The following is a 25,004-nucleotide window of genomic DNA, read 5'->3' as shown; positions in this document are numbered from 1 at the left end:
TTTGTTTTGTTTTGTTTTTAATTTTGGAGGCTGGCAACCGTGGAAGGGGGTGGATGCCTGTCCAAAGGCCGACAATCAGTGGGCAAGAGCTTTTATAGATGGAAGGAGGAGGCTACGTGCTACATGCAGAAACAGCATAGTCAGCTCCGACAGTCATCTTAAAAACGATTATGCAGTGGTCTGATCAACATCTTCCTGATTGTTTTAGGTACAGTTAGACCTCAGTCCCAGGGTCCGTTTGTTCCCATTTCCCCGAGGCCAGTTCTCAAAACTGTGGCAGCTCATGTTGTGGCTACAGTCTGGTCACCTTGCAGTTAACTTCTCCACCTGCTGGGGCTTTCAGTATCAACAAGACAGTTCAGAATATGGCCTACAAAATTATCTATAGCCCTGGAAAAGGAACTAAAGGTCCTTGACTTTGTTTAATGACTACATTAATATTATTTGGTCTCCTTTGTTTGCCTTTGTTACTGCATTTTGTCACTTCTCTGATTAAACTTATTCTTTGGCTGAAGTTTTTCCATAGACTAAAGGCAGGCAGAGGACATGGAGGTCAAGGAACACAGGATGCTTCCATTCAAAATCATCGGCAGCTATGTTTTTAAGGCGTCATTGTGCACAAAGGTTTAAATAAAAATTCTTAATGAGAAAAAAACTCCCAGGTGAAAATATATGCAGCTTTTAATGTTAGAAAGACATTAGTGGAAAAGATTAGTGTGGCTGAAAATTCAGTCAAATACTCAGGAATTTCTTTTTCTAAGGCAGAATTATATACAAGAGTTAAAACAAACAAAAAAAAATCAGAAAATAAGAATGAGTCTTGCATGAAAATATGAACAGCTTTAATTGTTAGAAAGAAAACACTGGCAAAAATGCTGTGACTAAACAACAGTTCATTACACTTGTTTTGTGGGGAATACTTAAGGAAAAACTTTCCTGAACAATAAGAGGCTTACCTTTTTTTAAGTCTGATACATTCTTCTGCATGTCTGCAAGGAAGGAAAAGACCATGTTCTTTAGCTGTGTCATCTTTCTTCTAGAGCAAATTGAAAAAGGATATTTGAATCAGCGTTTATCTTCTTTATCGATTTTCAGAATCGTTAATATAAACTCACAGAGAAATTTCTGAGACATCTGATCCTTTTCATTTCTCTATTCACAGCAGCTGCAATTGTAAGTGTATTACCTTGCAGAGACAGAACTTTAACATTAATGAAATGCGTTATCCAGCTGTAAACCCTCCTAAATTGAAAATAGACTATGAACGTGGACTATGTTGAATTAGGGTCAAAAAAGTTAAACAATTGAAAGAAAGGTTATTCCATGGAGAAGATGATTAAATCTATACTTTGGAAAGGGCACTTATTCACTTTGTATATCCATAATACATGTTAGAATATATGGTGCCCGTCCCCTCAATAAACTGATTTTGAAATAAACAAAAGGATATCTCACACATAGGAAAGATTCCATGGAAGAGGTGACATTTGAGATATGCCTTGAAGATGATGGCTCAGACAGTAAGGAGTCTGCCTGTAATGCAAGAGACCTGGGTTTGATGCCTGGGTCAGGAAGATCCCTGGGAGAAGGGAATGGACACCCACTTCAGTATTCTGGTCTGGAGAATTCCATGGACAGAGGAGCCTGGCAGACTTCAGTCTGTGGGGGTCAGAAAGAGCCTGACAAGACTGAGTGACTAACAACACTAACTATTGAAGATAGATCAGATCAGATCAGTCGCTCAGTCATGTCCGACTCTTTGCGACCCCATGAATCGCAGCACACCAGGCCTCCCTGTCAATCACCAACTCCCGGAGTTCACTCAGACTCACGTCCATCGAGTCAGTGATGCCATCCAGCCATCTCATCCTCTGTCGTCCCCTTCTCCTCCTGCCCCCAATCCCTCCCAGCATCACAGTCTTTTCCAATGAGTCAACTCTTCGCATGAGGTGGCCAAAGTACTGGAGTTTCAGCTTTAGCATCATTCCTTCCAAAGAAATCCCAGGGCTGATCTCCTTCAGAATGGACTGGTTGGATCTCCTTGCAGTCCAAGGGACTCTCAAGAGTCTTCTCCAATACCACAGTTCAAAAGCATCAATTCTTCGGCGCTCAGCCTTCTTCACAGTCCAACTCTCACATCCATACATGACCACAGGAAAAACCATAGCCTTGACTAGACAGACCTTTGTTGGCAAAGTAATGTCTCTGCTTTTGAATATGCTATCTAGGTTGGTCATAGGATTCAATGAGGAGGGATAATGCTGTGTGAATATTGCATTAAATGTTTAATTGAAGTTCTGAGAAAAGGAAGAGGGTTAGTACCAAATCAGTAAATCACTTCTGCCAAGGAATCCAGTAATCAGAGTACAAGGATCAATGTGGCAGCATGTAAGCCAGACCAGTGAAAAAAAAAACAAGAGGCAGAAAAAAACACCAGTTTTCCTAGTAAAGAAATTGACCATTAGTTCAAGTGAGAAGAAATAATCCTAGAAAGAGAGAAGAGATAGTGGAAATGAACTGGCCAAGGCTTTTGCAAGAACATGATAGGAAGGCCCATGATGGCAGGAAAAAGGACTGGTTGGTCATCTCTGTGAGTTCAGCCCCTCAGGGACTCATTGTGTATTGAAGGAATGAATCATTGATTGACTAGATGAAAGCCATAGTGTATATGGATTTATATCTATTTAATGAATGTACCTATTGAGAGTATGAATATAAGATGAGTTAGGCTTACTTTGAATTCACATAAATACTAACTTAGGAGGAGCCAATTTCAAGGAAAGGGGATATGTTCATTTAAAACAAATTAGGTTAAAAAAATCCAGCAGGATTTCAATTGGATGTGTCTAATGGACCAGTTGAAAATAGATTTTGTTACTAAGGAAAGAGTATGTTTGTTGAAATTAAATGAGAGTCATCTTTCTAAAAATGCTGATTTTTTTATTATCTAGATATATGAGGCTTTATTTTTCCTCATCTTGATTATTGTAAAATAAGTTTTCCACTTGAATTTTTCTACTTGGTCCACTCTCATTCTGTTCAAATTATCTATTGCTGCATAGCAAATGACCTTAAAACTTAGTGGCTCAGATGTCAACTTTAACCACTCAGTTATTTTATATTCTAGGGAAATTAAAACAAAGGTCAAATAATCCCAAGATTACACTGAGAGATTATCACAGTGCCAAGGTGTCATAAAGCAGAATAAAAATGGATTTTAGAATTGAACATTACTGCATCTCTTGAAATGTGTATACACACACACACACACACACACATATACATCTTATAGTTAATTATTTAAATAAAGGAAGGATGACAAGGTCTCTATGTTATTAATAAAATATGTTTTATGGTCAAGTTTTTCGGGAAACTTTTAGTGGAGTTAACTTCTGAGATTTTATTTAAAGATATGTTAGATGTTTTTCAAGCTATTACCTAACAACACTATAATCTCTATGTGAACATTGTAAGGATCCATTATTGTACTGGGGAGTAATGGTTCTTTACCGCTTTTCACTTCTGTGTCTTCTTTCTTATAGTAGGCTGTCAAGAACCTTTCTGATGTAATTGCAGTTGTGAGTCATGGCACCTCCCACCACCTGTAGTTTTCTGTTTCTTATCTGGTCTGTGCTCCAAAAACACATTAAAAACAAAACAAAACAAAACTTTGGAATTTCATGGTAAAAACAAATTCTAAAATGTTCTGAAGATGCTTGATCCAAATGGCTGAAAATAACAGCTAATATTTTCAAGTTCTACTTTTGGGCCAGTGTTTAAAAATACACATGTCTCATATTATCTGATTCTCATCTCTATCCTATAAGATCAATACTATTATTACCCCTATTTTATAGATGAATTAAATGAGACTTCGATAGGTCATTCTCACATAAGCAAGAATCCCATGTGAAGCTTTTTTTTTTTTTTTTTCTGAATTCCCCCTCAAAAACGGATAGAGCCACTACATAGGCAAACAAAATATCCATGGCAACATTTGCTACAAAACAAGATAACCACAAATTCTCACGAACCTGAAATATGATTGGGAAGGGATCAACTACTAAAGCAACTGAGTCTACATGGTATTAGAGACTGTGTGTTAGAATGCAGAAAAAGACCCAACATGACCAGCAGAAATTTAGATAGGACAATCTATGAACAAAGGTGGAACCTTGGAGGGGACTTTGCAGGCTCCAATTCTAAGGTGAGGGGAAAGAAATTGTAGGAAAACCCAATGATGTTGGCAGGTCTGAACCTTTTCAACCCACATGACTAGCCAACTGGAGCTACTTGAAGTTCACAGTCCTATGCTGAAGAGAAACTACTGGGAGGAATATTTAAGTTGATTTATATCTCTAAAATAATTAAACACAAGATCTGTGAGCTTCCATTTGGATTATTGCCCTGGGCCTTGCAAATGTTCATGGTGGGTCCCGTATTGAATATTAAGCATGAAGTTGCTCTCTACCTTCATGGCAAGGATGTCAAGAAATTAGAGTACATAGGTACTCCTCCAAAAACCAGGGGACCTCGAGTCCACGCTGTCTTAGGAAATTAATTTTCCTTAGCTGATCTGAGTTTCAGAACATGGAATAATGTCAATTTTTTCTAACCATATAAGTATAGGTCATATGTTAGTGGCTTTTATTTTTCAAAAAGTGGAAAAAGAAACTTTTTAAAAAGATGTTCATGGTTTGTCTCTTATATTTTCAAAAGGCTCTACAGATATTCAGAGAGATTAAAATGGGATGCAATGAAATTTGCCATAATGTCAAGAATTTTCTTTGTGATTTTCCATCAAGTGGACCTCAGATCATGAGGAAAGTGATTCTCAGCCATATCCTCTTCTTTCTGCAAATACACACTTTGCACATTAAAATTTTCTTGTTTATAAATTGCATTTATTTTCAAACCATATAATAGAGTTTTATTTTTTCACTTTCTCAAAGAAGATTCATTTATTCAGTAAGGGGGGAAAAAGAGATTTTAGCATAGAATTTTAAAATTGTCCTCACTATTGTAATAAAAAAAATACATGACAAAAAAAATTAAAAGACCATCTAGTGGATAAGTCTCCAGGCTGGGAGCTCATGTCTTAAGTTTCTGAGCTCCAGATGGAACTCCAAAAATATGTGATTCTAACACAGGATGGATTTTCTCACATATTTAGCTTAAAAGATTTGTCCTGAAGGGCAGAATTTCTATGAGACTCTACTAGATTCCTAGGGCTGCCATAACAAATTGCCATGTATTTAATGGCTTAAGACAGCAGAAATTTGTTCTCTCACAGTTCTGAAAAACAAAAAAATCTGAAATTAAGGTGTTGGTAAACTGTGCTACCTCTGAAGTCTCTAAAAGAAAATCCTTGCTCACCTCTTCCAGCTTCTGGTGGCCCAAGTATTCCTTGAGTTGTGGCAACATAACCAATTTTTGCCTCTGTCTTCCCACTCTCTTTTTCTGTGTGTGTATGTCAATATGTCCTTTTTTCCTATAAGGAAATCTGTCATTGGATTAATATCTAGGATGATCTCCTGTCCAGATTCTTAACAATTACATCTACAAATAAAGTCATATTGGGAGGTTGTGGGGGACTTATCTTTTGGGGGACCCCTATTAAACCCATTACGGAGGCTGATCTATAGATAAGTAAGAAAAGTCTTCTCCTGTACTTAAAAATCTAAGTAATAGAGAAAAGCAACAGAATGAGAAAGACTAGAGATCTGTTCAAGAAAATTAGAGATACCAAGGGAATATTTCATGCAACGATGGGCACAATAAAGGACACAAATTGTATGGAAGATATTCTGTTTCTGTACAGAAATAGAAGATATTAAGAAGAGGTGGCAAGAATACACAGATGAACTATACAAAAAAGATCTTCATAACCCAGATGGTGTGATCACACGACGGTGTGATCACCCACCTTGAGCCAGATATCCTAGAATGCGAAGTCAAGTGGGCCTTAGGAAGCATCACTACCAACAAAGCTAGTGGAAGTGATGGAATTCCAGTTGAGCTATTTCAAATCCTAGAAGATGATGCTGTTAAAGTGCTATACTCAATATGCCAGCAAATTTGGAAAACTCACCAGTGCCCGTAGGACTGGAAAAGGTCGGTTTTCATTCCAGTCCAAAGAAAGGCGATGCCAAAGAACTGTTGCAAATTGTACTCATCTCACATGCTAGCAAAGTAATGATCAAAATTCTCCAAGCCAGGCTTCAATAGTTCATGAACTGTGAACTTTCAGATGTTCAAGCTGGATTTAGAAAAGCCAGAGGAACCAGGGATCAAATTGCCAACATCTGCTGGATCATCAAGAAAGCAAGAGAGTTCCAGAAAAACATTTACTTCTGCTTTATTGACCACATCAAAGCCTTTGACTGTGTGGATTACAACAAACTGTGGAAAATTTTTAAAAAGATGGCAGACCACTTTACCTGCCTCCTTAGAAATCTGTATGCAGGTCAAGAAGCAACAGTTAGAACTGGACATGGAATAACAGACTGGTTTCAAATCTGGAAAAGAGTATGTCAAGGCTATATATTGTCACCCTGTTTATTTAACTTATATGGAGAGTACATCATGCAAAATGCTGGGCTGGGTGATGCACAAGCTGGGGTCAAGATTGGGAGAGAAATATCAATAACCTCAGATGTGCAGATGACACCACCCTTATGGCAGAAAGCAAAGAGCAACTGAAGAGCTTCTTGATGAAAGTGAATGAGGAGAGTGAAAGAGTTAGCTTAAAGCTCAACATTCAAAAAACTAAGATCATGGCATCTGGTCCCATCACTTCATGGCAAACAGATGGGGAAACAATGGAAACAGTGTCAGACTTTATTTTGGGGGGCTCCAAAATCACTGCAGATGGTGACTGCAGCCATGAAATTAAAAGATGCTTGCTCTTTGAAAGAAAAGCTATGACCAACCTAGACAGCATATTAAAAAGCATAGACATTCCTTTGCCAACAAAGGTCTGTCTAGTCAAGGCTACGATTTTTCCAGTAGTCATGTATGGATGTGAGAGTTGGACTATAAGGAAAGCTGAGAGCCAAAGAATTGATTCTTTTGAACTGTGGTATTGGAGAAGTCTCTTGAGAGTCCCTGTGACTACAAGGAGATCAAACCAGTCCATCCTAAAGGAAATCAGTCCTGAATATTCATTGGAAGGACTGATGCTGAAGCTGAAACTCCAATACTTTGGCCACCTGATGCAAAGAATTGACTCATTGGAAAAGACCCTGATGCTGGGAAAGATTTAAGGTGGGAGGAGAAGGGGATGACAGAGAATGAGATGGTTGGATGGCATCACACCAACTCAATGGACATGAGTTTTAGCAAGCTCCAGAGGTTGGTGAAAGACAAGGAAGCCTGGCATGCTGCAGTCCTTGGTGTCGCAAAGAGTTGGACACGACTGAGTGACTGAACTGAACTAAACTGAGAAATATTATTCTGTACTTTTTCAATATCATAGTTAAAACACACAAAAAATGTATCACCCTATGATATTTAATAAAAAGAGGCATTTACATCTTGAGTTAATTCCAAGCCACAGTATAATGAATACTATTTTATTATCATAAAACAATGTTGTTTTAGAGAAAATTGATATTTCAGAATCTGTGATTTTTGTTATTGAGTGGATAATTTGTTACCTTAAAACTAAAAGTAAAGTCTGAAAATTATAAAACAATTTAATGTTTTCTATTGGACTATGATTCTGTGAAAGTGCCACACTCAATATGCCAGCAAATTTGGAAAACTCAGCAGTGGCCATAGGACTGGAAAAGGGCAGTTTTCATTCCAATCCCAAAGAAAGGCAATGCCAAAGAATGTTCAAACTACTGCACAGTTGCACTCATCTCACACGCTAGTAAAGTAATGCTCAAAATTCTCCAAGCCAGGCTTCAGCAATATGTGAACTGTGAACTTCCAGTTGTTCAAGTTGGTTTTAGAAAAGGCAGAGGAGCCAGAGACCAAATTGCCAACATCCGCTGGATCATCGAAAAAGCAAGAGAGTTCCAGAAAAACATCTATTTCTGCTTTATTGACTATGCCAAAGCCTTTGTGTGGATCACAATACACTGTGGAAAATTCTGAAAGAGATGGGAATACCAGACCACCTGACCTGCCTCTTGAGAAACCTATATGCAGATCAGGAAGCAACAGTTAGAACTGGACATGGAACATACTGGTTCCAAATAGGAAAAGGAGTACGTCAAGGCTGTATATTGTCACCCTGCTTATTTAACTTCTATGCAGAGTACATCCTGAGAAATGCTGGGTTGGAAGAAGCACAAGCTGGAATCAAGATTGTCAGGAGAAATCTCAATAACCTCAGATATGCAGATGACACCACCCTTATGGCAGAAAGTGAAGAGGAACTAAAAAGCCTCTTGATGAAAGTGAAAGAGGAGAGTGAAAAAGTTGCCTTAAAGCTCAACATTCAGAAAACAAAGATCATGGCATCTGGTCCCATGACTTCATGGGAAATAGATGGGGAAACAGTGGAAACAGTGTCAGACTTTATTTTTGGGGGGGCTCCAAAATCACTGCAGATGGTGATTGCAGCCATGAAATTAAAAGGCGCTTATTCCTTGGAAGAAAAGTTATGTCCAACCTAGATAGCATATTCAAAAGCAGAGACATTACTTTGCCAACAAAGGTCCGTCTAGTCAAGGCTATGGTTTTTCCAGTGGTCTAGTGTGGATGTAAGAGTTGGACTGTGAAGAAAGCTGAGCGCTGAAGAATTGATGCTTTTGAACTGTGGTGTTGGAGAAGACTCTTGAGAGTCCCTTGGACTGCAAGGAGATCCAACCAGTCCATTCTGAAGGACATCAGCCCTGGGATTTCTTTGGAAGGAATGATGCTAAAGCTGAAACTCCAGGACTTTGGCCACCTTATGCGAAGAGTTGACTCATCTGAAAAGACTCTGATGCTGGGAGGGTTTGGGGCCAGGAGGAGAAGGGGATGACAGAGGATGAGATGGGTGGATGGCATCACTGACTCGATGGACGTGAGTCTGAGTGAACTTCGGGAGTTGGTGATGGACATGGAGGCCTGGCGTGCTGCAATTCATGGGGTCGCAAAGAGTCAGACATGACTGAGCAACAGAACTGAACTGATAGCTATATTATTATTATTATTGTTATTATCATTAAATGTTTTTACGTTGTTCATATTTGGGTTCAATCAATTGTGAGATCAGTGACCTGTGAATATGAAATACACCCAGGGATTTTTTTAAAAGTGGAAAATTTCTGTAATATAAAAAGAGAACTGAAGAGGAAAAATGGTCCCTTTTATTTGTGAATTCTTTTTTATATTTTCCAAGTATGAAACCTAAACAAAAATTATCAACTTACAAATAAAAGGGTGACATCTCATTCCTAATGTGATGAAGCAGAGGAAATTTTTAAACTAAATAATAACAGAAAGGAGCATATTATTGCATATGTTATTATTGTCTATAAGAGAGCATGGAGGAATATTCATAGCAGTGTTATTTACAGTAGGTAAGACATGAAAGCAACCTAGCTGTCCATCGACAGATGAAAGGATAAATAAGTTGTGGTGCCTATATAGAAAGCAATATTACTCAGTCATTAAAAGACACATCAGAGTCAATTCTAGTGATGTGGATGAGCCTCGTTCCTGATACAGACAGGGAAGTAAGTCAGATAGAGAAAAACAGATTTTGTATATTAACGCATTGTTGGGGGAACGTGTAACTTCCTCAGTTCTGTCTCACCACAGCAAAGATTTGAAATGGAAGACCAGTTTTACAGCTCGGTTACAGCTCAGAGTTTTATTGGGCAAGCAAGGGAAAGTACAACCTCAAGGTGTGAGGGCGGGCCGATCCCAAAGGCAAGGCCTCAATCCATCTTGGCTTCCTCTTTTCATATGTTTGTCTCCTCCCCTCCTTGAGCCTGCTCAATGTAAATTGGGCTAGCCAGGAGGGCTGTTTGTTTCACCTGAGGTTCTCACTCTGGTCCTCAGATTTTCTTTTGTTCCATTTTCACAGGCTTTTTTCTTTCTTTGTCTTTTAGCCACCACCATTTTGGACTCCTTTTTCCTATTCTAACTACCTAACATTCCCTTCCCAAGAGATGGGAGGCCCAATTATTTGGGAATAGTGACATCAAGGTCTCTCTGGCTACTTCCTGCTGAGCTGGGATGGCAAGGGCATTCAGCCTCCCTCTCTTACTAGTCTCAAGCCTCAGGGTCCTTACAGAGGTGTCCATCTAAGGGTGAGTGATATTTTCCATGGTTGGGTGTAGTTTTATATCTCCTTGTTAAACTGGCACTGCATGTTGTAGCTTGTTGACCTGGGCAGAGACAAACGGGTTAGACAATTGACAATACATGGAGCAATCATAAGCAGCATCAATATGGTGATAACAGATTAGTAGGGGCATTAACCAACTCCAAATCCCCCCTCATCAGAAGAAGGATCCCCCAGAGAGTGATTGTAGCCACCCCAAGAACTCTCCAGCTAATTCTTTGAGATCCAGAAGGGTCTGAATGTTTTTCTTGAAGACTGTGAGACTTTCTTTAACTTTGCAGGAGGTATTTACCCAGAAACAACACATCTCATTCAAGATGGCTTAAGTCTGTCCTTGTTCAGGGATCAGGAGATCTATCTCGTGTCTATTTTGGAGTACAACCCCTGCCAAGCTGTGTTGGCTCTTTATAGCTATCCTGAGAAAGTTCATCCCCAGAAACTTAATTTTGGGGATTTTCATTAGAATGACACTCATTTGTAGTACTGAGTAGGTATCTGAGATCTCCCAGAGGCTCACAGGTATATTGAGTGTCCTCTTCTGCTTTTTTCCATGGCTTGACTCATGAGTAGTGAATGCAGGAGTCATGCCCCAATACCCTGACTGCTGTGGGGGTAGAAAGTATTACAGGGTAGGGGCCTTTTCATGTGGGCTGGAGTTGAGCCTTTTGAGACCCATCTTTCCAGACTTTAATTAGGACTTGAGCCCCCGGAGCATATAGTAGTGGCTCTTTAGAATCTTTTGGGTCCTGGTTGACACCCCTCAAGCATATATCTTGTTGCAATTGTCAAATGGCCATGGTACAAGGTCAGAGGGCCTGAGCCTCTAGATCTAGGAAGAGGTCATTGACATAAACAAAAGATCTCCCATATAGCATCTCATAAGGGCTAAGGCCAACCTATTCCTTTGGGTCAATATGGGTGCAGAGGAGATGTATTGGTAAAGCCCTCCTTCCATCCCAGGGAGGTCTTCTGGGTTATCTTTTTTATTGCTGATTTTAAGAACTGGTTGGCTCTTACTAGTTTTCCTGAAGACTGAGGCACAATGGAGATAATAAGGAATACCTAATGCTTTAGAGACCCCTTAGGTGATGTTAGAAGTAAATGATGTCCCATTGTCACTTTGTAATGACCTGGGCAGACCAAATCTCAGAATTATTTCATGGAGCAGGTTTTTTTTTTTTTTTTTAATCCCCTCCTCAGCAGTCACAGTCTGGTTGGGAAAACTTCAATCCATTCTATGAATGTATTTATCATGACTAATAGGTATTAATACCCTTGAGAAACTGGCATCTGGGTGAAGTCCATGCCAGTCCTCTCCTGGGTAGGTCCCATGCACTGGGGTCTTTGAGCTCCTTGGGGGTTGTTTAATTGGCAAGTGGGACAAGAGAAGACCACTTGCCTTATAGTTGTTTGGAGGCCTGTTCCTCTGAAGGACCTTTCTAGTAATCTCTGGAGGCCTTCTCCCCTAAATGAGTGGTGGCATGTAAGGAGTTAACCAACTTCCACTGGAGGTTCCCAGGCAGAGAAAGGAGGCCCTCCTCTTGGAACCACCCCATATGATCTTCTTGAAAGCCCTCACTCTTAGCTTTAAGAGTCTCATCTTCAGTAAGAAGGAGTTTCTTGCAAATTAGTCTGTGGAACTAAGGTAGCAACCCCTACTGGGTCTTTTTCTGTAATGCTGTTCTCTCAATTGCCTGATCAGCTACTTGCTTCCCTCGTGCCACTTCCATGCTCCCTTTTTAGTGTCCTTTACAGTGGGAGAGTGAAACCTCAGTGGGCAGCTGGACTGCCTCCAAGATTCTAAGGATTTGATCACCATATTTGATTGGGGACCCTCAGGTGGTCAAGTGGCCTCTTTCTTTCCAAATAGCAGCATGTGCATGTAGCACCAGAAAGGCATACTTGGAGTCAGTGTAAATGGCTACTCTTTTTCCTTTTCCCAGCTCTAAAGCTTGAGTCAGGGCTATGAGCTCAGCCAACTAGGCTGAAGTACCTGGTGGCAAAGGTTTAGCCTCTATGGTCTCAAAATTGGAGACTACTTGCATATGCAGCTCTTCTTTTTCCATCCAAGACAAAGCTGTTTCCATCAGTGTATCAGATTTCCTCAGGATTGGTCAGAGGATCTTCTGACAATCCCTCTCAGGGTTTTGTCCAGTGGTCCAACGTTGCTAGGCAAGAGTGAAAGGGGAGAGAGCCCTCAGGGATAGGCAGGAGGGTAGCTGGCTTAAGAACCTCACAAGGGGATATAGTCAGGCTTGGGTTTTCCATCAGCACTACTTGATATCTGAGGATCCTTTGATGAGACATCCACAAATGGCCTTTCTGATTCAGGAATTGTTTCACTTGTTGGCTGGTAAAAATAGTTTGCCCCCAAGAGAGAGTTTTAAAGCATACTCTATCAGGACTGCAATAGCTTCAAAATTTCAAAGGCAGGGAGAGATCTCTTCCCAATATGGAAGTAGGACACTCAGGGACCACCAGAACCTGGTGGGAAAATATTTGTCCATCCCAGCAACAAAGAAGTGCTCAGGTGAATCTTTTTGTAAATGCTTTTCCTGTAGCACCCAAAATGGTACAGGTTTGGGAGGAGAAGACTCTGGAGCAGGAGGTCAGGACAGAGTAGGTAACCCCTGTGTCAACCAAGAAATTCTCAGACCTACCTGCCACATCCAGTTGCACCCTTGGCTCCAGCCCCGTGATGGTTATCTGTACAGTCAGGCTGGCTGGAGCACACTGCTTCAGTCCTGTTGAACCATCATGAGGGAAAGCTTGGGGCTTGACCTTGAGGCTCTTGGGTCCCAAGGTCAGAGTGCTGCCCAATGTCCCAATTGATGGCATTTGTAGCATGCCATTTTAAGAGACATGTTATAATTTGGCCACTCATTGGCCCAATGTCCCGCCTATCTACAGATTAGGCATTTGCCTCATGCCTTGTCCTTTAAGTACTCAGGGTTTGCCACAGGACTTCCCTGGAGGGTGGTCAGCATCTGTGTATGCCTTGTCTCTTTCCTTCTCTCCCTTTCCTGGGCCTTGGCCTCCTTCTCTTGTTCTCTGTTATAAAAGGTATTTGTGGCTGTCTGGACCATCTCATTTAAAAAGGCAGCAGGGCCCTGCTGCTGTAGCTGTTGTAACTTTATCCTTATATCTGATGCACATTGGGATAGGAATTTGTCCTTTAAAATCACCTGTCCTCATAAAAGTCTAAGTCCAGATTGGTAAACTTTTGGAGTGCCTCTTTTAGGCTTTCCAGAAAGGCAATGGAGTTCTCATTGGGCTCCTGAGTTATTGCTGAGACTGGGTGCAGTCCCAGGCTGCACTAACAGGCTTCCTTCTCTTTCCATGAACGGACTTCCTTAGGGGTGAGTCTTTCCGAAGCTTATCCTACCCAGAACTGTTGCAACCTGAGAGCCAGGCATCCCCGGGTCAGGGTGCAGATCCCCAGGCAGGTTGAAGCATGACAGCCTCCTGGAGATCGAGTGCCCAGGCAGGTGGAGGCATGCTGGCCTTCCGAGAATTGGGTCCCTGGGCAGGTCGAGGCATGTCGACCTCCTGGGACCCCTGGACTGGCATATTCCTAAGCAGGTTGAGGCATGACAACCTCCTGAAGACCATATCCCTAGGCATGTCAAGGCAGGTCAACCTCCTGGGACCTCTGGGCTGGAGTTGGGCATCCCCAAGGTCCCCAGTATGACTTGTGCTGGGGAGGATTAAGGGGTTGTAATCTTAACTCATTGCCAGTTTGTCCACTGCAGATGGGAATAGATACCATGATGTAAAGCAATCCAAGCCTGTGTCCTTAGACTGGGAACCTGGTGAAATAGCCACAACATCCTCTTATTGCTCTGAGGGAATGTAAATCACTGATTTATTCCCCTAGTCCTCCATAAGAGCAGTGCAGGGTGTTTCCAACAGTAAACATTTCATTGTCATAGACCCACTTTAGGTAATAACAGAAGTAATGACAAGGGAGTGGGTTATCTGGTCCTGTTAGGGGCTTTAAGAGTATTTTAATAATAAGCTGGGTGGAGCAATGTTGCCTATAAGGGGGCAGGGTCCTGGTTTTAGGAGTTAGTAAGTGGCTTAAGGACAAAATGATAAAAGGCAACAAACTAGATATGCCATAGAAGTGGAGTGGAAACTTGATCCAGGGAATATGCTTGTAGCTTTAGGAGAAGGGTGGTAAGGGTTTGGGCCCAAACAGCCTGCAGGGCTAACTCCCAAAGTGGCAAACATTGTCCCTGGAAGCCCATCTGCCCTTGAAGGGATGCCACCAACAGATGGACTTCTAGCAGGCATTGTGTGCCTATCACCCACCCTAGCAGGTTCACTGGGAGATGCTATTGTTGCACATGTTGTAGGAAACATGGAAGATGAAGGCCTGAATACCTAGGAGGATTGGATATTATACAGTATTTCCCTCCCAAGGGCCAGTTATTTCTGGTTGTCCCTCTGGAAGATCGTAGAGGCAACATTGTGGGCCTGGACAGGGCTCAGGAAAAGAACATGAAACAGGAGTGAAGTGGGCAGGGCACGACTTTTGAAAGAATGACACAGCCCAAGGATATAACATAAACCAATTAAATTTAAATGGGTCCAAGATGGTAGACAAGTCAAATTCAACTAATGCTTGATCCTAAATCTGCAAGCTAAATGACACACCCAGAGGCTCCATGACATTTCCAAGGCACTACCAAAAGACCAAGGAGTGGGTGGTTCTCCAATTGTTGGAATGATCCTCCCACTCATTAGCATATGAAATCACCCAGCTCACAAAAACTAACCACAGCACATTTCATGGCCACCGCACTCACCCTCTGAGATGGTACACACTCTGTGGACTCTGCTTCTCTCTGAATCTGAACAAATCTACCTCTTACCTATTGCTGTGTCTCTCTGAATTTTTTTCAATGAGATATGAAGAACCTGAGCTTCATTAGGTCCTGAAATCAGGCACCATGGGTTTTAGCCAGGCTCAAGTCCTGGTAGGACATGACAGTGACTAAGCATAGCACAGAGTTCCTGCCACATGGGTTTGAGTCCAAATCTTAGGTAAACGGTTTCAAACACAACTTTCAGAAATGAAAAGATGATGACCTGCCCAATACTTTGTAAGCAGTGGCATAGATGGAGAGAAGAGCTGAAGGACGGGAGGAAAAAGCAGTGGGAAAAAGGTGTCGAGGAACCCCTTTCATGACTCTCTGGAAAAACTGCTAAATGCCTGACCTGTGCCCACAATTTTAATTGACCTGATCCTTGGCACAAAGGAGGTTAAGGACAGAGAACCCTCACCCACTTGGGCAACAGCTACTGGGGCGCAGCAGATAGTGGAGCCTTCAGGACAGACACAGGGGGTAGCCCCTGCCAGAGTCCCTCAGTTGGACCCACTGCCACTCACCTGTTCGCAAGGGGCTCAAGGAAACAAGAAATGAGAGATTGTAAAGGAATTAAGATTTTGTTAGTTGTATGTCCTTTCAGCCATAGGGACAAGGACCTCCTAGCCAGAGGTCTTCTGGAATCTGAGACTGAGCCGCGTGAGCTTTCTGCCAAGTTGGTTTTTGCCGTCCAAGTTTCTAGCATGCTGAGCCTCTGGTCACTTCCACTGTGCTGGATTTCCTTCGTGTTCAGCTTCCACCACATAATTTTTCATCAAGCTGAGCTTCCATTCAACTCCACCTCCACTTAGCAAGGGCAGAGCTGTGGTTGTTTCAGCCAGGTTAAATCTGAGTCACGGCACCAGAGATGTCAGGGGAGTGTGTAATTTCCTCGGTTCTGTCTCACCACAGCAAAGGTTTGAAATGGCGGACCAGTGTTACAGCTCGGTTACAGCTCAGAGTTTTATTTGGCAAGCAAAGGAAAGTACACCCTCAAGGTGTGAGGGTGGGCTGACCCCAAAGGAGAGGCCTCAATCCTTCGTGGCTTCATCTTTTTATACGTTTGTCTCCGCCCCTCCTTGTGCCTGCGCTATGTAAACTGGGCTAGCCAGGAGGGCTGTTTGTTTCACCTGAGGTTCTCACTCTGGTCCTCAGTTTTCTTTTGCTCCATTTTCCTTTCTTTGTCTTTTAGCCACCACCATTTTGGACTTCTTTTTCTTATTCTAACTACCTAACAGCATTATATATGGAATCTAGAAAAATGGTACCGATGATACTATTTGCAGGACAGGAGTAGAGACACAGACACAGATAATAGACTTTGAACACAGTGGGGGAAGGAGAAGGTGGGATGGAGTAGAGGGTGGCATTGAAACATATACATTACCATATGTAAATTAGATATCTAATGGGAAATTGCTGTATAACACAGGGAGCTCAACCTGGTGCTCTGTGACAACCTAGAGGAGGGGGATGGGAAGGTTGGGAGTGGGAGGGGATGTTCAAGAAGGAGGGGACATATGTATACTTATGTCTGATTTACACTGTTGTATGGCAGAAGCCAAAACAGTATTGTAAAGCAATACTCCAATTAAAAATAAATCTAAAAAAGAGAGAGAGAGATCATGGAGGAACTTCCCTAGTGGTCCACTGGCTAAGACTCTGCACTGCCAATGCAAGGGCTAGAGCTTGATCCCTGGTCAGGGAACTAGATCCCTCACAGTGCAGCAAAGATCAAAGATCCCACATGCCACAGCTAAGATCCAGCACGAAAATAAATAAATAAAATTTTAAAAAGAGCCTGGAATCTTCAAGTGCAAGAGAGAAAGAGGAAGGGGAGAGAAAGAGTGAGGTATGGAAGTAGGAAGAGAGAGAGAGGGAGAAAGAAAGAGACCAGAGATACAGGAGAGGTTTGGGAGAGAATGCTTTCTGTCATATGTTGCAGTGTTATGTTATTTCTCCTTTTATTATACTCTAGTAGGAAACACTTGTGTTTCTTCAACCTAAGAGGAAGACCTAGCTGAAAGGGAAGAAGGCAGTAAAGCCTAGAACACAGAATTGGTTAACCTAATTTATTTGTAAGTCTGACTACCCTCTCTGTTTCTTTCTCCACCAACAGTATAAATTCCACATAATCAAAATTTTACCCTACCTCATAGAACATTTTGCATATAAACTCTAGGAAGTGACCATTGGGAAAGAGAATATTGGAAGTCTCACGCTTTCTCAGAACTGGCTCTTAAAATGTCAAATAATCTCATTTAACAAAGACGCTGATGCTCAACTAACATTGAATCTGCCCCACCCCCCCACCTCCTCATTTTTCAGTCCCTTCGTAGGGAGAAGGGACCATGTAGCTAATCCCAATTAATGAGAGGTAACCTGAAGCACTGTGTCATTTCTTATCTGAGGTAGGAAAAAAGTCCTAATGATTCTCCAGTTCCCCCTGAGGGTAAGAGGAAAGATCACATGTTAGTAGCAGAGCTACAAGATTTAAACCATCTGGATCTCTGAGTTGCCACATAGTTCAGTGCCCTGGAGAGTTCTAACCCCCAATAACATAGTACATGACTGAAAAATAAACTTTATGTTTTAAGTCATTGCGATTCGGGGGTGGATGGAGTATAGCTAAAGTATGCGTGTGTGCGTGCTAAGTTGTTTCAGTCGTGTCCAACTCTTTGGGACCCTATGGACTGTAGCTTACCAGGTTCCTCTCTCCATGGGATTCTCCAGGCAAGAATACTGGAGTGGGTTGCCATATCCTCCTCCAGGGGGTCTTCCTGATCCAGGGATCAAACCTGTGTCTAGCACGTCTCCTGCTTTGGCAGGTGGGTTCTTTACCACTAGCGCCACCTGGGAAGCCATAGTATAACCCTATTGTAATATGTTTAATATTTCTAAGTTGTTTGGGAATTGGTGAAGAATCCCTTAATAGATGTCAATCAAAATTGAACTCTACAAAGTAGGCAGACATTAGATAAATTTGCATTTGAAAAACTGCACTCTTTTTGATGCTTTTTGGTGTTTATATTACTGTTAAAAGGAAAAATATCTTGTGATTCAGGGCATGCATATATTAGTAATCATTATTTTCAGTTTTACAAACACAAAGATCTGTGATTACAAATTATTCTTGTACTTTCCTTAACCCTCATTAACTTAATTGACTTTTCCCCATTTTTAAAAAGTTGCATGGAAACAATTGGGAATCATAAATTTCTTGATATCAAAATTTTCTTCTAGCTATTTATAAATAATATATAGTAAACTTAATAATCTTGTGTGGCTGGATGGCAGTTTCAGCAAAACCAAATTTAAACTCACATAACATTTTTTGTGTTTTTTATTTTTTAAACTTTGATGAACCTAATATGATGGATTTGGGAAAGTCACCAAAAGTCACCCTGACCCAACCATAAAATACATTTTCCTTTTTCAAAGGATCATATGAAAATTATAGACTATGACCATCGTTCCTAAGCTCTGTAGATCACTTAAATGACTCAGCCTGTTCTCAACTAAATTTTTGTATTTGCATTGAAACATCATTAGATATGATATTAGAAACAGCATTAGATATCTGGATAGAAAAGGGACAAATGATCCCCACCTATCCCCACTTCTAACCTGTGTAGATTAGTAGAGTTTACTAAAATAACTTGCAACTCTAAGGCTTTTGGGGCATTAAACTGCACATGGACCTCAAAGCTACAATAACTACTTGCACAGGCTCTCTTAGTAAATATCAGTAACCTCCACTGGTTACAGATAGGTAGGTGGGAGTTGTATATAATTTTCCTTCCAAGATATCTTGGTTAGGTGAATAAATAGTTCAGACTAAATTTCCCCAAGCAGGAAGATCTGCCTGTCCAATAGATAACAGAAGTACCTCACTTCTATATACCCACGTCTGTGTTCAGTCACGTCTGACTGTTTGCAACCATCTGGGTTGTAACCCACCAGGCTCCTCTGTCCACAGAATTCTCCAGGCAAGACTACTGGAGTCGGTGGCCATGCCCTCCTCCAGGAAATCTTTCCAACCCAGGGAAAGATAAAACCCACGTCTCCTGCATCTCTTGCATTGCAGGCAGATTCTTTGTCCACTGAGCCACCTGGGAAGCCCAATATATAGTACACTTGTATTACAATCCCAGCAGTTAATGTCTGTTGCAGGATTTTCTTTTTGCTAAGAATATTAGGAAATAGTAACCATCTCAAGCCATTTAGACTAAGTCATGAATTATATAAAAGAGTCAACAGCTAACTGTATTTATATGCACATTTCCATGTCTTCAGATTGTACAAAAAAAAAATGTTATACTAAAGAAGCATTTTATTCGTTCAAATGAGAATTGAATGGAAGCTTTGGGAGACACAAGAACTTTTTACTGCGACAAAAAAAACTATTTCTCAGAGATAAAAGGAAAATTAGTAAATCCATCAAATGTGCTCTGAAAGTCCCTCAAAAGCTACATTCCAGGTGGATGACAAATCCACTACTGACGGTATCTATGGATTGACCTTTTTTGCAGGAGAATTAAGGCAATATGGTTCTAAAATGAATAATTAGATCTTAATTAAGCTCCTGGGCTTGTAATTAGTAGGCAGCGGCAGTGGCGTGCTCTTCATTATAAACAGGCAGCTGCACATTCATTTATTCTGGTTGTCCAGTGCTTTTGCACAAAGGCAGGGCAAATAACCTGGGGAAACTCAGAGCCTTTTTGACTTTGCCCACATCAATTCGGCAAGTTATTGTTCAATTTCAGTTGAGGTCAGAATACTGACGGCAATTTTAAATACCAAGGAAAGAAAATTTTCATACAGAATATTTAACAAAAGAATAAAACCCACAAACTTTATCCTTCTGCTATCCCCATTTCGAATTTACTCCTGCCTGGCCCCTGCCCCGACTCTATGCACAGACTACTGAGAGCTCCAGCTCATTAAACCCGAGTTTCCCTTTTCCTTTAAGCTTTCTTTCCCTAAGAAGTGCAAGATGATCAGAGACCACTGTGAAACAAGGAAACTGCAATAAATTGCAGCATATGTTTTGTAGCACGACCTGGTCCTGCTATTAAAAAGGAGATTCTTGGTAGATGCAAGGCTCAACAACAACAACAAAATCCTTCTCCTAAAGTGTTCTCGCACAGGAATGGACAATTTCACTCTCTTTTACCAGGCTCTTTATGAATACTCTTTGAAGAGAAAATCATAGTGCTTTTCATAAACACCCTTTCAGTTTTCTCCCCAAACTGCATCTGTTGCTTTTCTGATAGCCTGATGGATCACAGTTTATTAAAAGGATTCTATCTACAAAGGAAGAGGAATTATTATGTTGCTTCAAGATCTGGTTTCTGAAGGGGGCAAGAAAGTCATAAACTAGTATCTTTCTTCTATTTTACCTTGATTCTACATTTCAACTTCAGTCTACTTGAATTAATAATAGTAAAATAAACAGACTTTTCTACATTCTGAATAAAAGCATTCTAGTTAATTTCTTTGAAAGCTGAATAAAACTACAGATAAAATACATTTATAAAGCACAAAGCATTATATATACATACATAATATATATATCTATACACATAGATAGCAATTAATAATTATCTAGTAAAGTCAGTTGTAACTAATAGTTGATTTTGAAAGCATAATAAAATATAAACATTCATATAATAGCAAAAGAATAAGATATAACATTTTTGAACTGATACATATAAACCAACTACAATTTGGGGTGTTTCATATGCATAGTTTCAACTTCAAAATAATGCAATTTGTGGATTTTCTATTTTCTTAGACTTACAGAAAGACACAGAAAGGTTAACTAACTATGTAGAATAAGGTTTAATACTTATTTTTGATTGATAAAGTTAACTCTTTACCAAACAGATTTATTGAAATATATATGTATATATTTACATTTTATTTTAAATGTACATTTTGCATTATATATTGTGGGTTTCCCTGGTGGCTCAGATGGTAAAGAATCTGTGGGCAATGCAGGAGACCTGGGTTTGATCCCTGGGTAGGGAAGATGCCCTGGAGAAGAGAATAGCTACCCACTCCAGTGTTGTAGTCTGCAGAATTCCATGGACAGAGGAGCCTGGTGAGCCATACATAGTCCATGGTGTTACAAAGAGTCAGACACAACTGAGCGACAAACATTTTCATTTTTGAATTATATATTAGTTATGTTTACATGTTTACATATAATATCTTAATATATATTTCATGTAATACTATATATTTTATGGACTTCCCTGGTGGCTCAGACGGTAAAGCGTCTGTCTACAATGTGGGAGACCAGGGTTTGATCCCTGGGTTGGGAAGATCTCCTAGAGAAGGAAATGGCAGTCCACTCCAGTACTATTGCCTGGAAAATCCCATAGACAGGGAGCCTGGTGGGCTACAGTCCATGGGGTCACAAAGAGTCGGACACGACTGAGCGATTTATATATTTAATTAAATGTCTAGTTGCTAAATAGTTAATTCAATCAGTGAAAAATGAGTATTTTATTAAACTCTATTCTACATAAATACCTTTATGTGTTTTAGTGTGTCTGTGATGTATGTAAATGTGTGTGTATACTGAGAGGAGAATATATAAAGATATATACATATTTATATGTATGTGATGAATCTGGGAGAAATATCAATAACCTCAGATGCGGAGATGACACCACCCTTATGGCCGAAAGTGAAGAAGAACTAAAGAGCCTCTTGATGAAAGTGAAAGAAGAGAGTGAAAAAATTAATTTTCACTCAACATTCAGAAAACTAAGATCATGGCATCTGGTCCCACCAGTTCATGGCAAATAGATGGGGAAACAGTGGAAACAGTGACAGACTTTATTTTGGGGGGCTTCCAAAATCATTGCAGATGGTGACTGCAGCCATGAAATTAAAAGATGCCTGCTCTTTGAAGAAAAGCTATGATCAACCTATATAGGATACTAAAAAGCAGAGACATTACTTTGCCGACAAAGATTTGGTTTTTCCAGTAGTCAAAGCTATGGTTTTTCCAGTCGTCATGTATGGATGTGAGAGTTGGACTATAAAGAAAGCTGAGCAACAAAGAATTGATGCTTTTGAACTGTGATGTAGAAGAAGGCTCTTGAGAGTTCCTTGGACTGCAAGGAGATCCAACCAGTCCATCCTAAAGGAAATCAGTCCTGAATACTCATTGGAAGGATGGATGCTGAAGCTGAAACTCCAATACTTTGGCCCCCTGATGTGAATAACTGACTCATTGGAAAAGACCCTGATGCTGGGAAAGATTCAAGGCAGGAGGAGAAGGGGACACAGAGGATGAGATGGTTGGATGGCATCACCGACTCAATGGACATGAGTTTGGGTAAATTCTGGGAGTTGGTGATGGACAGGGAGGCCTGGCATGCTGTAGTCCATGGGGTCGTAAAGAGTCGGACACGACTGAGTGACTGAACTGATATACATACTAAGATGAAGAGAGAATTCTCATGTCCACAAGTCTCTTGCATTTTAGACATCTTGCAATTTGCCCCTTTTCCCTGAACTCTTTTCTTCTGAAGGACGTCTATATGATAAAAATCCTTTGATGGCGGAAAAATTATCTTTGTCTGGACAAATGTAGGCTGGTTTACAGCCTTGGAAGACAGAGATAGTGTGACCTCCAGAGCAAAGGACTGACCTGCTGTCCGTATGAAAGATTCATATTCACTAAGCTCAGGGCTGCTCTTCTGTAAGGCAATCTGTTGTGTGTGCCCACGTCACCTGAGGCACATCACTGTAGAAATTAAGTAACATGCTGATACTCTGAGTACTAATATTGGGGCAAAGAAGTCCCTTTGTCTCTGACCTAGGTGTCTTGTGTCTTTTACCAGCAGCAGCAAATCTGTGACAGGCTAATTCATTAGCTTACAAATGAGGTAAACCCTCAAACCTTTCTTAGGGTCTTACCTGCTGTCTGATACAAAGATATGTCTCCTTTCTATCTTTCTCAAGGTTCAAAAAGTAGCAGCATTCTCTTATTGATACTTTTATCACTCCTTTTATTTCTACTAAATAGTGGAAAAGGCAGATGGAGGGGCACATAAAAGAGGGATACAACAAACAAAGGGCTCAAGAAAGGACAACTTGGTCAGGCAGACACAGAAGCACAGACTTGGTGATTCTGTTTTGGATGTCTTATTCTGTATTACCACTCTGGGAGCAATAGATGGGGAAACAGTGGAAACAGTGTCAGACTTTATTTTTTGGGGCTCCAAAGTCACTGCAGATGGTGACTGCAGCCATGAAATCAAAAGACACTTACTCCTTGGAAGGAAAGTTATGACCAACCTAGATAGCATATTCAAAAGCAGAGACATTACTTTGCCAACAACAAAGGTCCGTCTAGTCAAAGCTATGGTTTTTCCTGTGGTCATGTATGGATGTGAGAGTTGGACTGTGAAGAAGGCTGAGCACCGAAGAATTGATGCTTTTGAACTGTGGTGTTGGAGAAGACTCTTGAGAGTCCCTTGGACTGCAAGGAGATCCAACCAGTCCATTCTGAAGGAGATCAGCCCTGGGATTTCTTTGGAAGGAATGATGCTAAAGCTGAAACTCCAGGACTTTGACCACCTCATGCGAAGAGTTGACTCATTGGAAAAGACTCTGATGCTGGGAGGGATTGGGGGCAGGAGGAGAAGGGGACGACAGAGGATGAGATGGCTGGATGGCATCACTGACTCGATGGATGTGAGTCTGAGTGAACTCCAGGAGTTGGTGATGGACAGGGAGGCCTGGCGTGCTGCAATACATGGGGTCGCAAACAGTCGGACACGACTGAGCGACTGAACTGAACTGAACTGAACCTGTTAACAAGCTTCCCTGGTTACTCAGCGGTAAAGAACCCACCTGCCCGTGCAGGAGATGCAAGAGATATGGGTTTGATCCCTGGGTCAGGAATATCCCCTGGAGAGAGAAATGGCAACCCACTCTAGTATTCTTGCCTGGAGAATCCCATGGACAGAAGAAACTGGTGGGTTACAGTTACTGGTGGATTACTGGTGGGTCTCAAAAGAGTCACACACGACTTAGCCACTGAACAACAACAAATCTGCTAACAAGACCCATCTTCCCCTGAAAAGCACATCTATCCCACCTTCCCACTTTAATAAGGCCCTAAATATTTCTCCAATAAAGCATAAGCTGCCAGCATGGATCTAATTTGGTAATAGAAAAACAGCCCTCTAAAAGAGCTGTTCTGTTGAAAGATAACTGTTCCCTCAAAACCAGGTAACAGATGCCAACTCTTCTTTATGGCAAATGAAATTGATCTCCTTCTTAAACCCTTTCTTTCATAATACTAGATGTCTAGAAAATGATACTCCTAACAGCAATTGCTATGTTTAGGTTTATAACAGGTGCCTTCTCTGATCATGTAAATATTATTTTACTTGCACAAAAAATCACTGATTTTTAAGAGTGATAACAATATTTAAAGATAATGCTAAAAATACTTAGATCTATTTATCTGTAGGAAACAGATCTTTAAAACATTTAGGAAAATTCAATAGTAACTTTCCTGTTTTTTATTTAGATCTGAATCAACTGAGTTTGGGGGGGTTTGTTTGCATGGGTTGATTTAACCATTTTAATTAAAGGCCAGCGCTCAAATGTTTTGTACCTTCTCACACCCAGATTAACAATGACTTGTGAAACAGTTTGTTCTTTTTCTGGAGCCTTGGGTAAAATGTGTCTTTGCTGTGTTAAGTAGGGTAATACTTGTTTTAACAAGCCAACACGGACATTTCAATTCCTTAGTACAGCAAATATTTATTTTTCAGTGATATAAGGACTTGTGCAGGTGACTTTGGTTGGTG

Source organism: Bos indicus, chromosome 9, assembly GCF_029378745.1.
Source record: "Bos indicus isolate NIAB-ARS_2022 breed Sahiwal x Tharparkar chromosome 9, NIAB-ARS_B.indTharparkar_mat_pri_1.0, whole genome shotgun sequence".
In the NCBI taxonomy this organism is placed as follows: domain Eukaryota; kingdom Metazoa; phylum Chordata; class Mammalia; order Artiodactyla; family Bovidae; genus Bos; species Bos indicus.
Note: the sequence above shows the minus strand (reverse complement) of the source record.